Source organism: Euprymna scolopes, chromosome 14, assembly GCF_053919585.1.
Source record: "Euprymna scolopes isolate OS-2025 chromosome 14, ASM5391958v1, whole genome shotgun sequence".
Lineage (NCBI taxonomy): Eukaryota > Metazoa > Mollusca > Cephalopoda > Sepiida > Sepiolidae > Euprymna > Euprymna scolopes.
This window is the reverse complement of record NC_136495.1, coordinates 153,136,759-153,158,562: the sequence shown is the minus strand read 5'-3', so window position 1 is coordinate 153,158,562 and position 21,804 is coordinate 153,136,759. Positions and strand designations below refer to the sequence as shown.

Genomic DNA, 21,804 nt, shown 5'->3' with positions numbered 1-21,804 from the left:
TTCCCCATAAAGCACTAAACACTTCTAAAGGAGTAATTCGAAGTTATGAACTATCGCTAGCAACTGAAGAAGAAATAAAAACCGAATTAGAAAAACAAGGAGTAATCAACCACATCCACATAAACATATAAAGAAACAATAAAATAATAACTACCAACACATACATATTAACGTTTAACAAACCAACAATACCTAAAAAATAAAAATTGGCTACTTAAATGTAAAAGTAGACCAATATATCCCAGCTCCATTAAGATGTTTCCATTGCCAAAAATATGGACATCATAAAGAAGCCTGTAAAGGAATAAAAATATGTGGAAAATGCGGCAACAAAGAGTCTGACCACACCGAAGAAAACTGCATAAATGAGGTGAAATGCGCTAACTGCAAAGAAGATCACCCGGTCTTCTCTAAAATATGCAAAACATATAAAAAAGAAAGAAATTATAGAAGTAAAGTACAAAAAAAACGCAACCTTTCCAGAAGCCAGAAAAAAAGTTAAGACGTACTTGAAAGACAACACATATGCTGAGACAACAAAAAAGACAACTAAACCATACCAACATAATGAAATACATGATCAATATAGGGAGCTGATAAACAAACTGATTGCATTAAATATTAAAGAATGGCCAGAATTTCAAAATAGCCTAACAGAAAGATACTCAAATCTGGGAAACAAAATAGAAATAACAAATCCAAACAAAGAAAATAATATTCCATTCACAACAGAACCATTAAAAAAATTATCACAGAAACCAACAAAACAACCACCAGAAATTAATAAAAACATAAGCAATGATAAAACAGCAAATAAAGAACGTTCCAGAAAAGAAGAAAACCAAACAATAGACACTCAAAATAGATTCCAAATTCTAGAAAAAATGGAAACCGAAAACACCCTGGATATAAAAAGAAACCAAACACAAGTAATCAAGAGGGAAAAAAATGAACAAGAAGCCAAAACAGCAACATCTCAAGCAAGATCCAGATCGACGTCCAGATCCAAACAAAAAAAAGAAAAAACCCAGCAAAACACTTCACCAAAGACACAAACTCCGACAAAAGATAAACCCTCTACTTCTAAAGAGATGGAAATAGAGGAAAACTAAACAGCCTCATGGATAGAAATAAAACACAACAAATTATCCAATGGAATTGTCGTGGAATAAGATCTAACTATAATGAATATATAATATAATGATCTAACTATAATATACTTATTTCACTCTTCAACCCAGCCATTGTTAGCTTACAAGAAACCTTCCTACAAAACAATAACCATTTCAAAGCACCAAACTATGAACAATACAACTATTTCCATAACACAGGCATTCGTGCTAATGGAGGCACCTCAATTCTTGTAAGGAATAACATACCTCAAAGCAATTTCTCTGCCAAAAGAAATTTCCAAGCAATTACAACTCAAGTCATATTACACAACACAATCACAATCTGCTCAATATACCTCCCTCCTCATGAACCAATAAATGAAAATGAACTAGAAAATTTAATAAACCAACTACCTTCACCATTCATTCTTCTAGGAGACTTTAACTGCCACAGTACATTATGGGGATGCAAAGTCACAAACTCAAAAGGAAACAAAATTGAACAATTAATTAACAAAAATAACGTGCCTTCTCAATAAAAAAATCCCACATAAATCCAACAAACGGATTAACTAGTGCCATTGATCTTACCATGTGTGATCCATCAAGCTTCTTGGATTATACATGAAGCACTTACGAAGAACCCTGTGGAAGTGATCACTTCCCTATTATAATCAATTACAGTGACTCCATCCAAAACCACATACCCAGGTGGAACACAAACAAAGCCAAAGAACATCAAATCCAAACAATAGAAGAATTCACGGAAGTACTCCTAAAAATAGCTAAAAAATGCATACCCAAAAATTCTCCTCCTGGAAAAAAAAAACATGGTTCAATCCAGAATGTAAAACGGCCATTAGACAGAGAAAGGCAGCCTTAAGAAAATTTAAAAAACAACCCACAACGAACAACTTAATAGAATACAAACATCAAAGAACTAAAACTCGAAAAACAATTAAAGAATGCAAAAGATCCTGCTGGCAACAATTTGTCAACAAAATCAACATCACCACTAAACCCAAAACAGTCTGGGAAATGATTAGGAAAATAACTGGAAAATATAATCCGAATCCAATCAAACACCTTCTCACAAATAAACAGAAAATAACTGATAAAAAAGATATTGCTAACACACTAGTTAAAACCTTTGCCGAAAATTCATCATCAAAACACTACAATAGACAATTCCAAATACTTAAGAAACATGAAGAAAAGTACAAAATAAACTTTAACTCCAAAAACCAAGAGCATTACAATGAAATCTTCTCACTCAATGAACTAGAAACCGTCATGGAAAGATCACATAACTCAGCTGTAGGACCAGATGAAGTGCACTACAGCTTCCTTAAAGAAATTCCATCAGAATCATTGAAACTCCTTCTAAAAATTTATAATAAAATATGGGAAACAAAAGATTTCCCAACTTCATGGAAAAATGCAACAATAATACCAATACCCAAACTGGGAAAAAATACACCAACCCCAGAAAACTACAGACCAATAGCTCTCACAAGCTGCCTATGCAAAATGTTCGAAAGAATGATTAACTACCGTCTTAAATGGTATCTAGATGACAACAAATAATTTCTGAAACCCAGTGTGGATACCAAAAAAATCGAGGATGTATAGACCACATCACTAACCTCGAAAATTATATCAGAGAAGCTTTTATCAATAAGGAACACGTAACATCTGTTTTTTTTTTTTCGATTTTGAGAAAGCATATGAAACTACCTGGAAACACGGTATCATAAAAGATCTCCACAACATCGGACTAAGAGGCAGATTACCTGAATTCATAAAAAACTTCCTAACAGACAGATCTTTTCAAGTTCACATAGACTGAACTTTATCAGCGCCACAAAATCAAGGAGTGCCTCAAGGCAGCATATTATCAACAACTATCTTTAACATAAAAATCAATAACATTATAAAAGAACTCTCTCCTGATATACATAGCTCCTTATATGTAGATGACTGCTCAATCAGCTACAGATCTAAATACACTCACACTATTGAAAGAAAACTACAACATAACACAAATAAAATTAGTAAATGGGCAACTAAAAATGGTTTCAAATTCTCCAAAACTAAAACAAAATGCATCCATTTCTGTAACCAACGCAAACTCCACCCTGATCCAACCTTACAGATTGAAGGCGAAACAATTCCATTCGTAAATGAACGCAAGCACCTGGAAATCATTTTTGACAAAAAACTAAATTTCATTCCGCACGTCAATCATATCAAAACCAAATTTAATAAATCATTACAACTCCTACGAGTCATCGCCCATACAGATTGGGGAGCTGACAAGAACGCACTACTCAAACTATATAGAGCATTAATTAGATCAAAAATAGATTATGGTAGCTTCATATATCAATCCACCAGAAAGTCATATCTAAAAACCCTCAACACAATATGCCACTCCGGACTAAGACTAGCACTAGGAGCATTTCCAACCTCCCCTGTAGAAAGCCTGTACGCAGAAGCACATGAAACTCCAATGCTCAGAAATCAAAACTTTGATCTAAAATACTACACAAAACTTACAGCCAACACCACAATCCCAGCACACAATAACACTTTAAATCCAAACCGTAAACACCTTTTCGACCAAAAAGTAAATGCAATCAAAACCTTTGGACTTAGAATAAAATCGATTTCCAAAAAAGCAAGTCTACCAATAAATAAATTCACGAAACTGTCCTACTCAAAACCCCTCCCTGGAAAATCGTATCCCCTAACATCAACCTAAGTTTAAGTAAATATGAAAAGAAACCTACTCATCCAATAACTTATGATAATCTCGATAAAACCAAAGAAAAGTATCCAGACCACATACACATCTACACAGATGGGTCTAAACAAAATAACGCAATAGCCAGTGCAGCAATACTCAATCAAAAAACAATCAAACCTCCCAAAAGAAACCTCAGTCTTCAGTGCTGAAATACATCCTCTAATAACAAAAAGAAATAAATTTATAATCCTTTCAGACTCCCAATCTACTCTAAAAGCGATTAAAAATAAAAAGATGGACAACCCCCTCATCGCAAAATTACTCCAAACATTAACTGAACTAAACAGTAAAAAAAAAATCATTTTCTGCTGGATACCGAGCCATTCCGGTATTAAAGGTAATGAATTAGCAGATTCTGCAGCAAAAAAAAAAAAAACGCCTTAAATCTCCCAATCGATGCAAATTTTAAAATTCCATACATAGATCTAAAGACGTATCAACGCATATACAACAGAGAAATGGCAAACATACTGGAACCTAACAACAAGCTTCACGAAATCATGCCAAAAATAAAAAAAACAACAAAATATGGAACTAAACAGAATTGGCCTTTATAAAAAATTTAAAAAGAACCCTTTATACAACGGTCCTGGATATGACCTAAAACTATATCCGATGGTGAGGCCCCACCTTACGGGCCTTGGGAAGTGTGGAGCCACCCTTTAATTTCCATTGCTCCCAGATCCACTCTGACCCGGAGTGGTAATACCTGTTAGGGTCCTAACTACGGGTTAAATAGAATCCGACTTAAAAAAACAAATATACTCCATTAGAAATCGTTCCTCAAAATAACTACACTCGGCATTAAATAACCTGAAAAAGTATTAGCAATTTGGCCAAGGAATAGTTACAAACATAAGTACAGCATGTAGTAAGAACAGCTACTACACTTTCATCTTTGCCAAAAGGCCAAGAAAAACTCAAAAAGCTAAGAACGGCATCTATTAACAACGGACCTTTAATCTTAACCAAAAAGGCCAAGCACAAAAGTGTTATGGACAGACAGACCAACCGACGGAGTGACTTATAGAGTCGCTTGCACGCGACTAAAAATAATGAAATACGTTATCGGACATTTATTAATATGCCCCCCGCCCAACAAAAAACGAAAAATAAAAATGTGGATCATATATTTTGTGTTGTTACGAAGTTTTGAACGTTTTTTAGTTGATTTTTTAAAAAAGAAAGAAGAAAGTTATCAAGAGCGGTTCACATAACATTTTTATGTTTTCCTTCTTCTTTGTTGGAGGGTAGGGGTCATTCCATTATAGAATTTGTATAGTTTAATAGTTGTTTCTGCAGTTTAATGAACATGTAACAGACGAACTTGCAACAAGCACAGTGGCACGAGTTAATTCTCGCGGCTCGAGATTTGAAATCCATTTTCTCCCGGGCTTGTCAACAGGTGTACAACAAGCCAACATGGCGACCTTCAAACTCCAACTTGCTTTCACGTGTGCTTCACACATGTACTTTTTCTTTCCACAAGGTACTAACCCTTTGTCCCGTCTCGACTATCGGACGCACGCTTCTACCACACGTAGAACGCACACACCTTTCTCTCTCTTTCAACAGGTCTGACCTATATCTAATCTTCATCTCCACTACAGGAACTCTTTTCACGACTACAAAAACATACAAGCGCCACGAACACTAAACTCACCTACTAACCCGTTTCTGTCTTATACGCACTACTAACGAAAATGAGAAATAAAGTTGCTTTTGAATACAGAATGAAACTCAATTTCGTTGTTTCTTATTTTATAAACATTTAGTTCCGTAAATAACACGCTGACATTTGCCGTTTAACATTTCACTTGAATTGTGTGTTTACATTTAGTCCAGCATGGAGGCAAAAAGGAAAAAAACAATAGAAGGTGATGCGAATCATAACGATAGTATTCATGTGCATAATCTGCGTTCAAATGTAGATTTACGGACGCTGAATATGGTAGTAGTTAATTATATTTTTCTATCGGCAAGGGAGAACAATAATTTTAAGTTTTCAAAGTGTTCATTTAATACCTGGATATGTTTCATTCTGGCATAGGAGAGTGTCACGTATCAGCCAATCAGAAAGGTAGAAACATGTCTGGGGAGACATTATTTTTGTTTCGAGGAATGGAAGGTAAATGAGTTTATGGATCAGTTACGAAGGGTGGGGTCTCAATGTGTAAATTTACACGATGTAGACTAGAGATGGTGGGAGGACTTAGTAATTAGGGGGAAAAATTAGGAATTACTTCGTCTGTAGGTGATTGCAATGGTGATTTATATCACTTCTAGGATTAAATCTAGGGTTTTATTATAACGAATGAATGTGTCTAAAATGTCGTTCCATAGTTACATAAGATATTAGCTAATAGTGTAGACATTATAAATTTGTATGTGGCATCTGTTGTTGTAAACCTACGGTAGTTTGGTCCAGAGGGGAAAACAGTGGCGTTTTTATTATATATATATACGTAATATACATTACTTGCTCGTGAACGTTTCTTGTTTATTAAAAATATTTAAATAAAAAAAAAACTTTGTAAATAAAGAAAACACATAAAAATGGCTGCCAGTGATTAAAAAGAAAAAAAGAAGACCGGTTTGGTAAGCGGAATATTAGTACAACAGAAAGCGGTTTTGAGTTTGACCTATGTTTATTTCCTGAATAAAAATAACAATAAGTAATAGATGTATTATTAATAGTAACAAAAATAACAATAACAGATGTATTAATAACAGTAACAAAAATAAGTAATAGATGTATTAATAGTAACAAAAATAATAAGTAATAGATGTATTAATAATAGTAACAAAATAATAAGTAATAGATGTATTAATAGTAACAAAAATAATAAGTAATAGATGTATTATTAATAGTAACAAAAATAATAAATAATAGATGTATAATTAATAGTAACAAAAAAAAAGTAATAGATGTATTATTAATAGTAACAAAAATAATAAGATATAGATGTATTATTAATAGTAACAAAAATAATAAATAATAAATGTATAATTAATAGTAACAAAAATAATAAAAAATAGATGTATTATTAATAGTAACAAAAATAATAAGTAATAGATGTATAATTAATAGTAACAAAAATAATAAGTAATAGATGTATAATTAATAGTAACAAAAATAATAAATAATAGATGTATAATTAATAGTAACAAAAATAATAAGTAATAGATGTATTATTAATAGTAACAAAAATAATAAGTAATAGATGTATTAATAGTAACAAAAATAATAAGTAATAGATGTATTATTAATAGTAACAAAAATAATAAGTAATAGATGTATTAATAATAGTAACAAAAATAAGTAATAGATGTATTATTAATAGTAACAAAAATAATAAGTAATAGATGTATTATTAATAGTAACAAAAATAATAAGTAATAGATGTATTATTAATAGTAACAAAAATAATAAGTAATAGATGTATTATTAATAGTAACAAAAATAATAAGTAATAGATGTATTATTAATAGTAACAAAAATAATAAGTAATAGATGTATTATTAATAGTAACAAAAATAATAAGTAATAGATGTATTATTAATAGTAACAAAAATAATAAGTAATAGATGTATTATTAATAGTAACAAAAATAATAAGTAATAGATGTATTATTAATAGTAACAAAAATAATAAGTAATAGATGTATTAATAATAGTAACAAAAATAATAAGTAATAGATGTATTATTAATAGTAACAAAAATAATAAGTAATAGATGTATTATTAATAGTAACAAAAATAATAAGTAATAGATGTATTATTAATAGTAACAAAAATAAGTAATAGATGTATTATTAATAGTAACAAAAATAATAAGTAATAGATGTATTATTAATAGTAACAAAAATAAGTAATAGATGTATTATTAATAGTAACAAAAATAATAAGTAATAGATGTATTATTAATAGTAACAAAAATAATAAGTAATAGATGTATTATTAATAGTAACAAAAATAATAAGTAATAGATGTATTAATAATAGTAACAAAAATAAGTAATAGATGTATTATTAATAGTAACAAAAATAATAAGTAATAGATGTATTATTAATAGTAACAAAAATAATAAGTAATAGATGTATTAATAATAGTAACAAAAATAATAAGTAATAGATGTATTATTAATAGTAACAAAAATAATAAGTAATAGATGTATTATTAATAGTAACAAAAATAATAAGTAATAGATGTATTATTAATAGTAACAAAAATAATAAGTAATAGATGTATTATTAATAGTAACAAAAATAATAAGTAATAGATGTATTAATAATAGTAACAAAAATAAGTAATAGATGTATTATTAATAGTAACAAAAATAATAAGTAATAGATGTATTATTAATAGTAACAAAAATAATAAGTAATAGATGTATTAATAATAGTAACAAAAATAATAAGTAATAGATGTATTAATAATAGTAACAAAAATAAGTAATAGATGTATTATTAATAGTAACAAAAATAAGTAATAGATGTATTATTAATAGTAACAAAAATAAGTAATAGATGTATAATTAATAGTAACAAAAATAATAAGTAATAGATGTATTATTAATAGTAACAAAAATAATAAGTAATAGATGTATTATTAATAGTAACAAAAATAAGTAATAGATGTATTATTAATAGTAACAAAAATAATAAGTAATAGATGTATTATTAATAGTAACAAAAATAATAAGTAATAGATGTATTATTAATAGTAACAAAAATAAGTAATAGATGTATTATTAATAGTAACAAAAATAAGTAATAGATGTATAATTAATAGTAACAAAAATAATAAGTAATAGATGTATTATTAATAGTAACAAAAATAATAAGTAATAGATGTATTATTAATAGTAACAAAAATAATAAGTAATAGATGTATTATTAATAGTAACAAAAATAAGTAATAGATGTATTATTAATAGTAACAAAAATAATAAGTAATAGATGTATTAATAATAGTAACAAAAATAAGTAATAGATGTATAATTAATAGTAACAAAAATAATAAGTAATAGATGTATTATTAATAGTAACAAAAATAATAAGTAATAGATGTATTATTAATAGTAACAATAATAAGTAATAGATGTATTATTAATAGTAACAAAAATAAGTAATAGATGTATTATTAATAGTAACAAAAATAATAAGTAATAGATGTATTATTAATAGTAACAAAAATAATAAGTAATAGATGTATTAATAATAGTAACAAAAATAAGTAATAGATGTATTATTAATAGTAACAAAAATAATAAGTAATAGATGTATTATTAATAGTAACAAAAATAATAAGTAATAGATGTATTATTAATAGTAACAAAAATAAGTAATAGATGTATTATTAATAGTAACAAAAATAATAAGTAATAGATGTATTAATAATAGTAACAAAAATAAGTAATAGATGTATTATTAATAGTAACAAAAATAATAAGTAATAGATGTATTAATAATAGTAACAAAAATAATAAGTAATAGATGTATTAATAATAGTAACAAAAATAATAAGTAATAGATGTATTAATAATAGTAACAAAAATAAGTAATAGATGTATTAATAGTAACAAAAATAAGTAATAGATGTATTAATAATAGTAACAAAAATAATAAGTAATAGATGTATTAATAATAGTAACAAAAATAAGTAATAGATGTATTATTAATAGTAACAAAAATAATAAGTAATAGATGTATTAATAATAGTAACAAAAATAATAAGTAATAGATGTATTAATAATAGTAACAAAAATAATAAGTAATAGATGTATTATTAATAGTAACAAAAATAAGTAATAGATGTATTATTAATAGTAACAAAAATAAGTAATAGATGTATTATTAATAGTAACAAAAATAATAAGTAATAGATGTATTATTAATAGTAACAAAAATAAGTAATAGATGTATTATTAATAGTAACAAAAATAAGTAATAGATGTATTATTATTAGTAACAAAAATAATAAGTAATAGATGTATTATTAATAGTAACAAAAATAATAAGTAATAGATGTATTAATAATAGTAACAAAAATAATAAGTAATAGATGTATTAATAATAGTAACAAAAATAAGTAATAGATGTATTATTAATAGTAACAAAAATAAGTAATAGATGTATTATTAATAGTAACAAAAATAAGTAATAGATGTATTATTAATAGTAACAAAAATAATAAGTAATAGATGTATTATTAATAGTAACAAAAATAAGTAATAGATGTATTATTAATAGTAACAAAAATAAGTAATAGATGTATTATTAATAGTAACAAAAATAATAAATAATAGATGTATTATTAATAGTAACAAAAATAAGTAATAGATGTATTAATAATAGTAACACAAATAATAAAAGTAACAGTATTTCAGGCATTGCTTGAACTTAATACGATATTGTTCATGTCTATAAACATTATATAACAATAAAATAACTTAATACGATATTGTTCCTGTCTATAAACATTGTATAACAATAAAAGAAATAACTAGCGGGGACCGCTTTGCACGGATGTAAAATATACTTAAATATATTTTAATTTGTCCAGATTTCGTATATTTTATTATAGAGTTGTGATTTAAAAAGTATTTGCGTGCCATCATCCAGAATCGAAACCGAAACTAGTATTCAAACCTGGTGACGTCACCACTGTACCAAGTTGACCATAATATGAACTGATCAAAAACTAAAGATAAACTAAGATAAATGTACAAAATGTATAACGATTTTTTTTTCAATTTTTACCTACTTTCGACAACTTAAAAACTATTTTAACCGGCTAAAGACTCATAAAAGAACGGCACGTAAAAAAAAAACTCCAATCATTTGAGGCCCCCAGCGCCGCTCTTCGACTTTTAGTTTCGGAGGAGATGGAGTTTGAAAATATGGAGACACAGACATATAGCCGTTTATATATTAAATGATATTGCTCAATATGTTTACAAAAGAGTTAGGTAAAAGTACCAAAGACTCATAAACATCAGTATTAGCTATCCAACTAAGCATCTGTCAAAAAATGAAAGCGTTTTAATCGGTCTGACATTTGATGGGATATAGTTAGGTGGTGGGTTTTTGATGGTGGACTCCTCTACCCTTGATCAACCCAGAGCAGAACGAAACTAATCGTAGATCAGAGTGCTAGGACTGAAGTTAATTCAAACGCGCGAAACACAGATGTAATACAAGAAACTTTTGTAGAATCGTAGTCTTTCAAGTTCTTTTAAAATCGCTGCTTCTTAGAATAAATTTGTTTGTGTTTTTATTTTACCACTGACCATGAAAAAAAGAAAAATAGTCGCAATAAGGGTTTCTAGCTGGCCATTCATATGAACCACTTAGACGTAACCAACTCTGAGGAAAGTTAATGAACTATGAATGAACCAAACAAAAAAAAAAAAAGTTGAAAATATTGTAGATCCAACGAGAAAAGAAAAAGGTTATTTTTAATAGATTGTGAATGTTTCAAATTACTTGATATGTATTTCCCATACTGCAGGGCTTTTGTATATTTGTCCTCTTTATGATTTTCTACTAGTGGACAGAACTGACATATGATTGGCAGCACTATATACATCCAAAATTTGCAAAACAAATATATATATATATATATATATATATATATATATATATCAGGTAGGAAGATATCCAAAAATTAAGAATAATTGAATTTCAACAAAGGTCATTGATAGTGCTCAATCAAAGAGCAAATTATTATTTATTTTATTTTTTATGTATCGTGCTACGATGTCCAGGCAGTTTCAATTATATTTGATTGCATCAGGCAAGAAAATTTCTTGCCTGATTAAATTTCAGGTTCTCGAGGTCAAATTGTGATTCGTTTATGACGAAGAACAGAATTTAAAAAGTTTGAGTTAAAGGGCGACAATCGAGTTAGGTTGGGAGTTTTCAACTCCCACAAGTCTGCACATCGTAGCAAGATATGACTGTATTTACATAAAGAATGATATCTGATATAAAAGGGCAGTTGTCTATGTATTGACTAAAAGTCAAAAACGACAAAACAAATGCCCACAAAGTTGGTATATTCTTGTCCGGCTTTGCCTCAGATTGAAAATACATAAAATTTAGAAAAGAACTGATTCATTCTCTGACCATAAACTGGCGCAGATTTCGTGCATAGATGACTGTTTATTAACTAAAGATAAGTAACATTTTTTTTAAAAAAATCAAAGCGTTTAAAAAGTCGGTTACTTCATTTATGCCAATTCATTTAAAAAAGGAATCTATATGAAAATGGGTTGTGTGTATGTGTTCAGAGGATGAAAAGAGGAAGGGGAAGTTTTAATAGAAATATGATATACTTTTGCTCCGGACAATGCCAGGTAGTATGCTAGCATATAATGTAGTTTGATGTATACCGTACATGTTTTTTTTGTTTTTTTTTAAATATACTTATCTTGATATTTTAATACCTTATATAAAAGGCCGATTTATATGTCTATATTTTTGCCATGTAAACCATTCACGCATGCGCATTCGTGAAGCATTGGACAGATAAAAATTCGATGACTCCTCTCACGTACTAAATTTTCAATTTTGACCCCTTAACAGCCGGTTTGCCGGATGACAACCAATTAAAATATTTTTCACGTCTACATACCAACTTTTAAATCTGTACACCAACTATTCGTTGAGTATATAGGTTGAGAAGTGTCCTGACACACACATATTCTCAGTTTTATAGATATAATAGATTTGGAGAATATTTAAACGGCAAAATATTTTTATAGCAAGGTCAAACCTACATGCAAAGAAGGGTGTTTTTTTTTTGTTTTGTTGTTTTACTTTAAATTTTTTTAAATTGAATAACATAATGCTGCTGATGCTTTCAATTGCAATGCAGTTAGCACTGTTTTGTTGTTGTTGTTGTTTTCTTCTTCACCCACTGCTGATGAGAGCGTCAGCAACTTTGCATGGCTCCATTCCACAAGATCTGTAAGATTTCAAGACAAATGAAAATAATCGAATTAACACCCGGAAATTTTATCCAACTTATTCCCAGGAATTATTGATTTCTAATCAATAATTTCTGCCAACTCTTTCACATGGCACAATCAGGTGGTGAACGCTGAAAACTACAGGATAACCACCTCGTGTGCTTAATTGGTAAACTTCGTCACGCTTTTTCATTCAAAATCGCTATTTTCTTTTTATTGGTTCTCCTTCCAGAAATTCCAGAGAGTAAATATCCCCCACTCTATAATAAAAACCAACGTGTATTGTTATATATGTTGAGTTTTTTTTCTCACTGACATTGACAATAAAAGCCTTCTTTTCTATTTAAAACTTATTAAAACGAAATTCATAATATACTCAGCCACGAATATGCAAGCCACTACATGAAGGTTAATGTGCATATCCCTTCCCACATCTAAGAAATAGACCACCCACTGTTTTCCGGGGAACCGAAAACAAGCAGATGATCCCTATATGGGATTGGGGAGATGCTTACTGGGATCAGGAAGAAAATAATGTGGAGGAGAAGGGGGAAAGGTGACCTCCGAGTCTCAAGGGGGGAGGGGGTGAACTGGGATGAAAACAAAAAAGGTGTAAGGTGGGAGGGGGATTGACTCGGAGATACTCTAGTACCAGAAAAATAAAGCAGGGATGGGATCTCATTTTTTGCACCAGTCAGGAGTCTTTTTAAAATAACCTAAGCTAGTCTAGCGGAGTGAGTGCCGAAGGACCCAGGACTACATGTGGCATGTCTCATAGAGGAAACAGGAATTCAAACCTAGCTCCTCAACGGATGCACAAGCTAGTGTTGTGCACCCACCTCTTGTTAAATTCCACTCCAGGCAACCTCCTCCAATCGCATCTGATCTTTATTTTACACAGATGTTTAAAGTAAACGATCAGATCCCAATCTGAAACAGATGCCCCTTCACAGACTAACTTGAGGCGCGTGATCCAGATCACCATGCGCGCCACTGCCAGTATCGCCAGGAAAACCATTCTTTCCTCTCTGGGGAACGACGGCTCCATATTGTACACAAAATATCCTTCGTCAAGATCAAGCGGGCATCAATGCAAGCCGTTACCTCTCCGACATACTCCAGTAGGGCCTGGATCCGGCTGCAATAAAAAAATGCATGCTCGATCGATTCGAGCTTGTGTTCGTTGCAGCGCGGGCACCAGCCCCTCGTTTGTTCTTTGTACAAGCAGAATTCGTCAAAGAGGGGTAGTGCTTTTCAGACTAGTCGCCAGCTCAGGGAAAATTCCGAGTTAGTCAGAAAATCCTGTCCCGGCGTCCAACTCCATTGAGAGCGGATAATTTCCATTGACCAACCTAACCATCTACTAAGAGAATCCTTCGTGGTGCCCTCCACTAAATCCCAATATAGTCTCTTCCTAGGCTGATCGAGGACACTGGTCTTCGGCAAAGCTCTAAGTGTGGTCTGCATTCAGCAAAGAACCTGGACTTCCCCCTCGGTCTATGACGACCTTCTACCGAGGGGCCAGGTTTGAGATTGGGAAATGAGTTCTCAACCGCAGGGACCCAAGGAGCGTTCTCCTCTAGCAAATGACCCAAGAAAGCCAATCTCTCTGCGTTTTTGACAAGAGACTGGGCTGACCCAGGCCTCCCTCACTCGGACTCTGGATATAGACCTCTCTGCACACATAATGCTTACCCTCGTCCCACAGCAGTAAGTCGAAGCGGTTTTGTAAGCGGTTTTGTCGTTGTGCAGGGAGAGGAAGTACAGACAATCGTTAAAGGATGAGCGGGAAGACGTATGTAGCACACGCCTCTGCCCGACCTTTCAAAGACAATTTCCTTTGAATCCAAGTCTTGACCGACGATTTGAATTTGCCATGTACTTCCAACCAATTCTTCTCCAGCTGAAGCCCCAGTTCAAACCAGACACCGAGAATACAGACCGGCCCATCGGTCCAGCTGAAGATGCCTGGAAGCAAGTTTACCCCAGTCCAGGCTCCCAACCACAAACTGACAGACTTGCTGCGGTTGAAGACGGCCCCTGCGACTTCTTCGTATCAAGTGAGCGCCTCGACCACCGCTTGAATGTCTGTGGGGCAAGACACGAACACGGTGATGTCATTGGCAAACGCAGAAACGCTGGCTCATGTGCCTCCAGATAAAACAATTCTGTGCAGGACTGGTGTAACCACCTCATTCTTTAACTTGCGAAGGAGGGGTTCGAACGCCAGGACATACAAGAGAGGTGACAGCAGACAACCCTGACGCACCGACCAGGAGACAGCGAATGACTCCAACAGCCTACCATTGATCTGCACCGCTACCGTCGGCCTATCATACAGGACAAAGATCCACTTGTGGAAGTCCAGATTAAATCCAACAGCCTCTAGCACAAATCCCAGGAACCTATGGTCAACCCTATCGAATGCCTTGGACTGATCCAAACTGATCAACGCGGCTTCGGTGTCATCTTCTATTCCCTCTATGATCGAGTGGATCAAATGAAGATTGTCTTGAATCGATCTCCCGTTCACAGCATAGCTCTGGTCCAGTTCGATCAAGTCAACCTGCAAGAATCTTTGTGTTTAGCAGAGTCAAGGGCCAAAGTCATCAGAATTTTCCACCCCACTATGCCGTTTACCTTTCTTTAGCAATGTGATCACTTCCTTGGTCCAGGGATGGAACCCTGAGCAAACGAATGGTTGAACACATCCTTCAGAATAGGGACCAACATGGGCGACAGCCTCAAGTAAAATTTGTAGGGTAAACCATCAAGCCCCGGGGACTTGTTATAGCCGACCTGCTTCAATGCAGTAATGACCTCATGTTCCGTAACAAGACCATCACAGCTAGCCGCTCGAGCCGCCATGAGGCGAGGCGAATCAGCCAAGTAGCTGCCAAACTCTTCGACCCTGAGTCTGGGTAGTTGGGTAAAGTGCTCCAATAGATGCTCCCGAAACCCCTCGCAGATCTCCCGAGTCGACACGAGGGCATGTCCTTCCAGGTTATGTACTTTCCGAATGTACCCATCCGAACCCTGCCTTAGAGCAGCTTTACGCTCAACAGCGTAAACGTTCACAGCTTCGTTAGACTTTCATTAACCTAGCTCTAGCTGATTGCTTTTGGACATTTCTGGCGATGGCGACCGGAAAAATATTGCCAGAATTAGTGCCGCTTTTATTATAGGAAAAAGCCTAATCAACATGCGGCGACCGAAAACTGTTGAATATTTATCTTCCGGAAGTGGAGCAAATTAAATAGACAGGCGAGATCCATTGTTAACTCAGGGATATTATGATTTATATGTGATATAAAAAGTTTTAATAAGTTGTGAGCCGACCGAGCGCTTCTCTGAAAAAAGTCTTTCTTGGACATACACAAAAAGCGAACATACATACACACATTTTCGCTTTTATATATATAGACTAGTGAGGGGTACCCGGCGTTGCCCGGGTGTTTGTAGAAGTGTGTGATGTTAAATAAAAAAGAAACCGGGGGGGGTAGGATCGAAGCCGAACCCCTGAGGCGAAGTTTGAAAATAAAATTGGGCAGTCAGAAGTGAAAGATGTTTAAAAGTCATTGAGCATTACGACGACGACGACGATGTAAGCATTGTTATCAGCGAAGTAAGAAAAGAAAACAATGTTTTAATTAAGCGGGGGGGGGGTAAAACACACAAAAAATAACGTAAGGCAAACGAACGATTAAAACAGAAAAATGAACGAACGTTACGTGAAAAATGGCTTAAATAATACAGGGTTCAATATTTAAATTTAAAAAATCGAAAAAAAAAACATCTCACTCCACGATTCGAACCCAAAACGTTTAGATAATGAACCAAGGCCTTAACTACCTGCGCTAAAGTGGCGTATATAAAGTTTGTTCGGTTTATCAACTATTTAAAGTAAATCAGGTCACGACGTCATGACGTCATCTGACGCATGCGTTGTTGACCCTCCCCCCTGTCGATTTCGGGGTGAAAAAGTTAACGTTTTTCTCGTTTTCTGTCTAGACATCTCTCTCTCTCTCTCTGTTTGCGTCTCTCTCACTCTCTCTCTCTCTCTCTGTTTGCGTCTCTCTCTTTCTCTCCCTCTCTCTCTTTCTCTCTCTCTCTCTCACTTCGTCTTCCTTACTCTAAAGACTGGAAAATGGCGTCTGGCTGTTTTTATATTTAAAAACTTCGTTCGTTAATATTTTTTGTAAGCATATTTTTTTCTTTTACTTCACATGTTTGGCTTATTATTTTTCGTTTAACTATCGTATCTCCCTATTTTGAATGTGGTAATAACTTTGGTAACGTTGCCATAGCGTAGAAGTTCATAGTTTAGCTTTAATTAATTTTTTTTTACCAATAACAACATTTTTAAATTGTAAATTCAGACCGCCATTAGAGGTTGCTGACGTCAAGATCACGTGACATGACTCAGCGGGTTTTAAATACTAGTTGACCCAAAATAAACGGCCGCGTGTATATTTTATGTAAAAGAGTTGGCGGCCGTATTTTTGGGGGCAGTTATAAATCGATTTAAAAATATGTAATGTTTAACATTAAAATGCCACTTTTTTGGGCCCCCCCTGCAGAAAATCGATCAGTTGACAAACTTCTGATGGTCACTTTGGGCCAATTTTTCGATATTTGTCGTCCGGAAAGTGGGGCTTTCATATGAGATCAAGTTTGTGAATTTTTGTTGTCTGTCGAAAGTTTTTAGCAGACACACAAACATACATACATACACCCATTTTCGCTTTTATATATATATAGACTAGCGAGGGGTACCCGGCGTTGCCCGAGTGTTTTTCGGGGTATGTGAAAAAAACCCAAAGCGTTGACGACGCGCAGTTGGAAAATAGTAAAGTGTTAAAAAAACAAACAGGTGCGCGTTTTTGATTGACTTGACGGCGATAGGTATTCAGCAGTTACGATTTTGTGCAGGACAGTTTTGAATAAATCGGTTTGTTTGTTTTTAAAAACCCGCTCCCTGTTTATTAGGAGGAGCGAAATGAAAGCTACAGTCTGATATGACGAAGTCGACATTGACCAAACTGGCTCTGGGCCTGTGATTAGAGTCGAGGTTCGCTTTTTTTATACCGAAAACCGAATGTAACGCGTGCCGATGCGGGAAATGTGAAATAATTAACGTTTGAAAGTCAATAAAATTAAATAGACAGGCGAGCTCCGTGGATAATTCATAGATATTACAATTTATAGATGATATAAAAAGTTTTAAAAAGTTGTGAAGCGAGCAAGCGCTTCTTTGAAAGAAGCCTTTCGTGGACATCGAGGAAAAGTGAACATACATACACACATACATTTTCGCTTTTATATATATAGATGATTTGTTTCATTTCACTATTACACTGATTTCTATTTATTCATAGTTTCTCCATATATCCATAGTTTTGAGCCCCTGGGGGGCATAGGCCATCTACAACTTTGTAGATGCTTTTGTAGTGACTGAGTTCTTTTTACAGGGGGAGGGTGCTGGCCTCACACCAAAAAAAATCACTTTTTCCATAGCTACCAACGTAATAGATGCACTGAGACTAAAGCTGCTTTCAGGACTGCCAGCAACCACTGTAAAAGAGTAATAAAAATGCAAGAGAGCTATATGCCCAGTCTGTTAAATCCAAGGTAGCTGATCAGCGGCTTGGTTCCCACCAATTTTGGCAAATAACAAACAGGATCCTGAACAGAAGTGTGCGTTCTATCTCAACCATTATCAATGGACCAGAGGTCATCTCGTCAGCGTCAGACAACGCCAAAATATTTGCAAAGAACTTCGCAGCTAATTCTACCCTATTCGACGAAGGCCATCAACTCCCCATATTTCCTCCTATAACACAGAACACGCTAGGTAACATACAAATATCCGTGCATGAGGTCGCCAAGCTAATCAAGAACCTTGATTCCAGTAAAGCAACTGGCCCTGACGGCATCTCAATTATGGTGTTAAAAAAGCTTCAACCAGAACTCGCTCCCATACTTACGAAACTATTTAAGTGCTGCCTTAAGGAGAAGTGCTTTCCGATTCCCTGGAAGACCTCATCAGTTTGCCCTGTATTTAAGAATTCAGGTGATAAGTCATCTCCCTCTCAGTACAGACCAATAAGTCTCCTGTGTGTTATGAGTAAGTTGCTGGAATCCATATTAAATAGAGAAATAGTCAACCACCTCAGCAGAAATAACCTTCTTAGTGACACACAATATGGTTTCTGCTCTGCAAGATCTACCGCAGATGTGCTGACGGTTATATCTCACAGGATTAGTGAATCTCTTGACAAAGGCTTCCTTTCTAGGGCAATTGCTCTTGACATATCAAAGGCCTTCGACAAGGTATGGCATAAGGGTCTACTTCACAAGATTTCCAGCTACGGTATAACTGGAAATGTTTTCTACATCATTAAATCATTTCTCTCCGATAGGCTCATAAGAGTAGTGGTCGATGGACAAAAATCGGAGGCCCGCAGTATTAATGCTGGAGTCCCTCAAGGGGCAATCCTGCGCCCAACTCTTCTTCTGATCTACACCAATGATCCCCCTAAACACATACTTAAATCATTCGTTGACATTTATGCTGATGACACGACCATCTACGGCAACACATCAAAGGCTGTAAATGACAAAGTTCTCTCTGATTCTCTCTCCTCTGATCTCGAGCGTGTGGTTCAGTGGGGGAAGACGTGGCTGGTTACCTTTGATGCCTCCAAAACCAAACTCCTATCTTTACATCATCAACGCTCTGATCCCCATCTGGCATCAATTGGGATGGATGGCTCTCGTCTGGGAGAGGCCCTGTGTTTTGACAAGCTTCTGGGTTTGACCTTTACTCCTGATCTGAAATGGAACACGTACATCAAGTCTGTTGCCAAGGTCGCTGGAAAGATGGTGGGATCCTTCTACCGCTCCAGAAGATATCTCACTACTGATGCAATTCTCTATCTATATAAAAGCCAAGTACGTCCAAGGATGGAATACTGCTGCCATATCTGGGCAGGAGCTACTAAAAACAGCCTATCCTGCCTTGCCAGAGTACAAAATAGACTTTGTGGCTTAGTGGAGGATGCCCTTTTCTCTACCCTGCAACCTCTCTCCCACAGAAGAGACGTTGCGAGCCTATCCTTGTTTTATCGTTATTTCCATGGCAGGTGCTCGTCTGAACTCCAGTCTCTGGTCCCCCCTCGCCAATCTTTCACGAAAAACACCCGTCTAGCTGAATCCACTGTGAAAAATGTCCCCCACTCTTTATCTGTGCCTAAATCAAAACGTGGATTCCATGAATAAAGCTTCTTTTTTAGAACTGCACGCCTGTGGAACTCTGTTCCGTCTGCCTGCTTCCCACCTGACTACAACTTGGATGTGTTCAAGTCCAACATTAACAAATTACTAATGAACCGCCCCCTTAAGTAAACACTTCATCAAATCTCCACACTAACGTAATGTATTTGCAATAACTCTTATCCCTGAGTGGCTTCCGGGCCTTGATAAGTGGTGACTACTGTGTATAAAAATAAAAAAATAAAAAATAAAACCTTCCCAGAAGGTACATACAGCACCTAGCCTTCCCAAATGGTCACCCATCTGGTACTGGCCAGGCTCAACGTTGCTTAACTTCGGTGATCTGGCGAGAACCAGTGTGTCAACATGATTGTGCCGTATATTCATAGTTTCTACATTCTGTATAATTTTATCGAGTTTAAGATGAAAACGTTCAAGCACACATAACATATCTGACGATGTCAGTATGTGTGCTAAAAGTCTCTACTAAACTCCTCTTTAGATATTTGGTCCACAGAGTGTAACGTAAAATATTCTGTAAAAATTCTCATTTTTTATCTGTAAGAGAAGACTATTTTAAAGATTGGATTTTTTCGATATGCAATACCTATTGGATGAATTACTGTACAAAACATATCTAAGAACACTGCCAGACATATAAATTAGCTTTGTTTGAAATTTGCAAAAGATAGATTCAGCCATTTGGGAACATATGAGGAAGAAGCTCTCACTCACAGTGAGTTTTATATAGTAGTAGATTATACCTATGCCGAATAAATCAATGTTTCTCAAAGGTCTTTTTTGGTCCCCCGAAAAAAGGAGGGTGGACCTGTAAATTCACCATTGTCTGTTCGTCTGTCCACACTTTTCTCAATAACTATGCCTTGGTATTTTTTAAAAATTTTGCACAAACATTAAACATGATATGAGTAAAAATGTAACAAAATGGAATTTTCATGAAAACTTCAGTTGCTCCCGTAGGGGTGCCTTTCGTGTTAAAATGGCTAAAATTGACACTTTTGTGCTTATTAAAAAAAATTGATGCCTTGGATTTTTATAAAACCTTCTGAAAAGGTATAATTAACTGATTTCTATGTAATTTTGTTTGTCTATACTTTGCAATAACTCTTGGGTGTGCCCCAGACGCTCTTTTAGGGCTAATAAAAACATTCCATTTTTGGGATTATTTTACCATATTCGTTCAGAATTTTCTGTGTATGTCTATTTAGCAGTTTTGCACGGTGCTGAATTCAAATTTAAATATGTTAAGGTCTTAGACACTTTTGGGGCTAAATTGGAGGTTGCAAATTATGGACTTAGTCATTTCTCTTTGCATTGTGTAGAACTCAAATTTACACATGTTACAGTCTAAAACTGCACCGTTTGTTCATTTTCACAAGGATTTGACGTCTTCGGGGGACTTTTGGGGCTAAAACTTAATCATCTTTCACTGTGCACTCATGGGGGACCATGCATGCTTCACTTGTTCCTATATATTTTAATCGCACAAAATACATGCTAAAATTGGTTTGCTTTTGGATCAATTATCAATTATCTTACCAAATGATGCTCTCTTTCTGTTTATCATCCTATTCTTTCATGGTATACTGTGTGACCTTATCAATTGTTAC

At 33.9% G+C, this 21,804-nt stretch overlaps 1 pseudogene; it reads right to left on the bottom strand.

The window, feature by feature from the left end:
- Nucleotides 1–20,439: 20,439 nt before the first annotated feature.
- Nucleotides 20,440–20,556, bottom strand: LOC145293604 (5S ribosomal RNA; annotated as a pseudogene).
- Between the last annotated feature and the right edge of the window lie 1,248 nt (nt 20,557–21,804).